A 6,000-nucleotide genomic window follows, 5' to 3' on the forward strand; every position below is an offset into this window, starting at 1 on the left:
TGGTTGTTTGTGTGCATGCATGGAATATGTGGGTGGACAGAGGACTATATGTGTCTGCAACTTGCATTCCTGTTCATATTGTTGTTTCAGTTGCAAAATTACAAACACAAGAGAATGTTAACCCAAGTGGAAATATGCACATTTTTTGGGTGCTTGTTGGGTGACACATTGCAAAAGAAGAAAGAGAGTCACGAGGAGAAAGTGCCTCATGTCTGTGTTTGTGGGTGTAACGAGATGTTGCTGACCTGTTCAGAGTTCTAAAATGTTTTGGTTAATTCAATTTCAATTCAATTCATTTATTTATGTAGCACCTTATACAATCAAAATTGTCTCTAGATGCTTTACAGAGACCCAGAGCCTGAACCCCCGAGCAAGCAGACAGTGGCAAGGAAAAACTCCCTTTTAACAGGAAGAAACCTTGAGCAGGACCCGGCTTGCATCCTGCTGATAGTCGGCTGGGTGAAGGGGGGGTTATTATACTGCGGTTCCAGAAATTTGGGATTCTTCAAAATGATTAACCGTCTCCCACTAAGTTCTGGTATCTTGGCATGAAGAAACAAGATATTGACCGCTTCATACTCCATATGTTATTTTTAAAGTGGATTGCAGCCAACATTTCCCAACATTTACATTGGGCTAAGACTCAGTCTGATGTTTCTTCTCAACAGCTAAGAGGGAGAATAGTCCTATTCACAAATGATCCAGATTAAAAATAAGCAAAGTCACGGATCAGATGTCAGAGATGCCTAAATACATATGACCTTTAAGTCAGAACTGGTCCAGGAGTTGGATTTGACATCTTGATAAATGAGTTCTTTTCGAAGAAGGCCAGAGGAAAGCCAGTGGTGTAGTTATACACCAGAATATTTTTCACTCTGGTTTTGTTTGGTTGCACTGGCTCTTATGTTCATTTGTGTATTCTTTCATAGTTTGATGTTAGTTAACTCAATGGTATGTAGCATATATAACAGCTCAGACCTAAAATGGCAGTAATTTATCATATCAAAATAACAAATACAATTTCAAAGTAATGGCTTACTTGGTTGTGGGTTGGCCTGTGCTATTATGCAACCAAACTCTGTGCTTTGGCATGGGACACACATAATTATTTGTGTGTGTAGGTAGTTTGTGGCAAGTTTGTGTCCAGGGTGTGAGCAGTCACTGCCCTCAGCATCAACAAGCTCATCGGGAAGGCTTGCTCAGTCCTGTGGGTGAAGCTTGGTTTTTCAGCGGTGGTGTTGCACAGACTGAGCAGCATCACGGACAATGACTCACCCTCTCCATGATGTGCTGGTCACACACAGGACCGCTGCTGGCAGGTGACTCTTACCACCATGATGAACAACAGAATGCAACAGGGAATCCTTCCTTCCTGTGGCAATCAAATTTTTTACAATTCGTTTATCTCAGGCAGAGTGATGGACAGCAGAGACAATAGGTGTTGAGATGGTTCAGCCTCCATTTCAACTCTGTTCTACTGCATTCCTTCAAATCTTCATTTCCATTAACTCTCTGATTTATGAACAAATGCTTTTAATTTGTACAATCAGATAAGATAAACCTTTATTAGTCCCACAGTGGGGAAATTCTCAGTGTCACAGCAGCACAAGGATAACAGGTGAAGGTACAAATAGAAGGATATAACTTACACTATGCAAAAAAACCCACGATATTTACAGTACTACACAATTATTTACATTATTAAGAAGAGAAGAAACAAAGAGTAGGAGCTGCTGTAACAGGCAGTCACTAGCACTGCACCATCAGCCTTTGAATGTACCACAAACACTTTCTGGTACGCCATACTGATATTGCAGATACACAGTTAGAGCCTATCGGCGAGAGGCGGGGTACACCCTGGACTGGTCGCCAGTCAATCGCAGGGCCAACACACAAAGACAGACAACCACACACTCTCACACTCACACCTAGGGGCAATTTAGAGTAGCCAATTAACCTAATGTGCATGTTTTTGGTATTGTGGGAGGAAGCCGGAGTACCCGGAGAAAACCCACACAGGCACAGGGAGAACATGCAAACTCCACATAGAAGGGCCCAGACCGGGATTCGAACCTGGAACCCTCTTACTATGAGGCGACAGTGCTAACCACTGCACCACCGTGCCGCCCCGTTTCCGTTCATGTCTTGGATATTTCTGGATCTACACCTCACCTTTAAGCTGATTGCTTTTGTGGTCCTCACTGTCACCTGTTGATCAAAAAGTGGATCTGCCTATTACTGTTAACCAGATTATATTACTTATATTTCAACAGTTTGCATTTGTTTTGCACCTTATTGTTATTATATAGGCTTAACTCCCAAAAAGTTGAACACTGCAAGTGTACATAACAAAAAACAGAATCATTGTGAAACAAACTGATTCAAAGTATTCCGTGGCCGTGTAGTAATGTCCATTCATACAATCAAACCTCATGATGAGCCATTTCAGTGCTCCTTTCATATTCAGCAGTCATGATGCTATCACCTGTTACCAGTGTTACCAACAAGCCTTCCTGTGGAATCTTCCAAACTGAACCAACATGCTGAAAATAATTTTTCATTTCTGATACTGATAGGTGGTACTGCCCTTGCAGTGCATTCTCTTGTACAAAGCTAGACAGTTGATTAACATTTCAAAGTCCTCCAACAAATCTTTTATAACTGAAATATTTTTAATGTTTTGATTTATTTATATTACTAACATAGATGCTGCATTTGCATCTTTGCTGCAAAGAACACTTGTATCTTTGACTAATATTGAATTCCAGTGTCTAAAAAAATCTAACTGTAAGAAAATTACTATTTGGAAATCAACATCCACAGAACGTTGGTTAAAGACAAGATAAGGCCTCGTTTGTCTAACAACGGAGAAATTCACATCGTCACAGCGGTAAGCAGGATAGGAAGAGAGCACTTAATCAAACAGAACAAACAATGAACTAAAGAAGACCAATTTACTGTGATGAGTAAGTGGATGAATAAGGGTGGTAATCCAGCATGGTGTCAGTACCAGTAAGTGTTTGAACTATTTAGCAGTTTAAGTTGTTAAAAGCTGTTCTTCAGTGTGGACACGCTCAAACACTCGTCCATACCTTCCTCTCCCAGAAGCTCTTGGATCAAAACATGCAGTGGAAATTTCACTGTGCTCGTGCTGTACTTGAGCCCTCCCTCCCCTCTTGTTGTCAAAACAACAGACCCATTTTTATGTCCCAAAAGACTAAAGCACACATACTCCCCCCACACCAGTTCCAGGTGTGGGGGGAGTATGTGGGTGAAGTTACGGTACATTTGCCATTCTGGTTGTGTGTAAATATTAGAAAGCAGCAGGTTCCTGGCTTGAAGAGAAGGAAGCCAAAGCGGCAGTGCTAAGACAGGCGTCCTTATCGGTATTGTGTTCAGACTCCGGTGTGCTCCTGCTGTTTGTAATCTGCAGCTGCCGCTGTGAGCAAAACTGGACAAGCATTTATTGTCCCAGCAGGAGGATGCTTGACAAGAGAATGTTAAACACTCCACTACTTGCAATTTTCAAAAGGCGATAGCAAACATGATAAAATGTATACACATTTAATTTTATTATTTTCTTTTTTAGAGAGAGAAGCAGCAAAGATGTTGATGTAAATACACTGTATAGACAAAAGTATCCAGACGCGCCTCTTTGTAGAGCTGTTTTTCCGGAGCCTTTTGGGGAAGGGCTTGACGGGCCTGCACACACAGCCCTGACCTCAACCCCATCGAACACCTTTGGGATGCAATGAAACAGAGACTGTGAGCCAGGCCTTTTCGTTCAACATCAGTGCCTGACCTCACTAATGCTCTACTGCATGAATGGTCAAAAAATTTCCACAGAAACACTTCAAAATCTTGTAGAAAACCTTCCCAGGAGAGTGAAAGCTGTTATAACTGCAAAGCCATTAAAGTGCCTGCTGGTGTAATGGTCAAGTGCCCCAGTACTTTTGTCTATATAGTGTACACCTTTGTGTCTGTAACTGGCTGCTGTATATGTAGAGTAAGAACAGGACAAGTGTCTGAGAGAACAAGAGCGGCAGAGGAGGCAGACTACAGGCCAAATGGGAGCTTCCATTTGATGTACTGGTAATGGTACAAGGCATCCTTATGATTGCTCAGTCCTAACCACACATACAGGAATATGTACAACTGCAGTACTGTAGACTGTCAAATTAGATACTGCTTTAACTGCTCTTTTTAGCTTTAATGTTGTTTACAACATTTGCAATGGATTTTTAACAGCAGCACATCTATTTTCACAGTTTGATGTAGTCTTTTATAAAACACGATTTAACAGTAGAGCAGGGTAGATGTTAAAATTTTCCGAATCGATATTGATACAAATACCAAACTTGTAATACCACATTTAGGTGTGGCACGTAACTGAACAGCTTCCAAATAGAAGAGTTTATTAAAAAGAGTGTAGCCTGCACCACAGTCCATCAGGTCAATGGTGACACATTGTAAACGCTTAGACATGGGACATAAAATAGAGCCAAAATTTGAAAATATTAAAATAAACTAACAATTTCACTGCCAATGGTTCACTGTAATTGCTGTGCATATGACAATAAAGGACTTAAACTTGTATTGCATAACTTCTTGGGAACTTTTTGACCCTTTTGTCAATAAGTTGAAAGTATTGGAACCAAAATTCTAAATCTCAATTTTCATAATTAACCTTTAGTAATTAGAAACAACTCATTTTCTTTTATTTTATCTATTTTACCAGTCCACCAAATAAATCAGAGTTAACACACGTCTGGTTTCTGTCCATCACCGATATGAATCCTCTCTGTTTAGAACTGTAAGTTCTCACTTGTTGATTCATCTTCATCTTTTGGAGAGTTCTAATTGCAATGATGAAAGTTGGAGAATTGAAGGTAAAGTGATTAGTAAATTGATATAAATCAAGAAAAAGTATGCCAATATACAAACAGTGTGGTTGACCTTTGGACCAGCAGAGAGGGGGCCACCGATGGAGTTCCCGCTCAGACCAGTGCTCGTCTGTATCTGAAGCACAGGTGCACACGACTCTTAATCACATTATCGCTTGGCTTGCTGATTTAAGTGAGTGCAGGCTGACTAACAGACAGGTCCGAAAAATTATAATTTGATAAATAATAATAGAAATAATAATACAGAAATAATCAAAAATAAAATTAAATAAATAAACAGAGAAATAATAATTTCTGTGTTTTGAATTGGTTTCAAGGTGACGGGACTGCAGACTGTCTTGCCTTTTAAGTCACTTTTAAAAACCCACTCTTGTAAGGACATAGCACTAGCATGATGCACGATGTATGAGCGATTACCAAAATGATCTGTTTGTCTGTCTCTCTAGCTGTCTATGCCTCTGACATAAGAGCTGCACTGACTCTTATGGAAACCTCTAATATAACTTCAAAGATAAGGTGAACAAGTTTGTGTTGGTGGGGATGATTTTCTCCTCCCAAACTGCCCAAGGGAAAAACCATACCCTTGTCTGGTCTTAGTTACGATTTTTTACTACCTACTAGTTATATCTCTGATTTTTACTCAAAACCTATGAAGAGTTTATCATGTATGATGTTTTGTTATAAATTAAACCGAACAGTTTATACAAGTACAGCTGAAAAAATTAGAAAATTAAAAATCTTTTTTTTTTCATGTTAAAACATTTAATGGCTCCAGCATCACATCAATGTGAAGATTAGTTGTTTTTTTTCTTTTAATTATTTTAATGATTTTAACCTGTTTGTGCAGATAGGGTTAAAACGGACCCGCCGGCGGGTCCAGATCAAATTCGGGGATTTACTGCTCATATACGTCTCCCATTTTCGAAATACAAACAAAATACCCATATATCTATCTTCTGTCATGTCAGAGCTTTGTGCTAAAGGAAAATTGGCTTATGTTATAAATACGTTATTCAGAAATAGTCACATTAGCTTAGCATAGCAATTCCCATTGACGAACACAGGAAGTAACATCCTTCTAAAACATTCATATTTA

The sequence above is a fragment of the Scatophagus argus genome, chromosome 15 (genome assembly GCF_020382885.2).
Source record: "Scatophagus argus isolate fScaArg1 chromosome 15, fScaArg1.pri, whole genome shotgun sequence".
Taxonomy (NCBI): domain Eukaryota; kingdom Metazoa; phylum Chordata; class Actinopteri; family Scatophagidae; genus Scatophagus; species Scatophagus argus.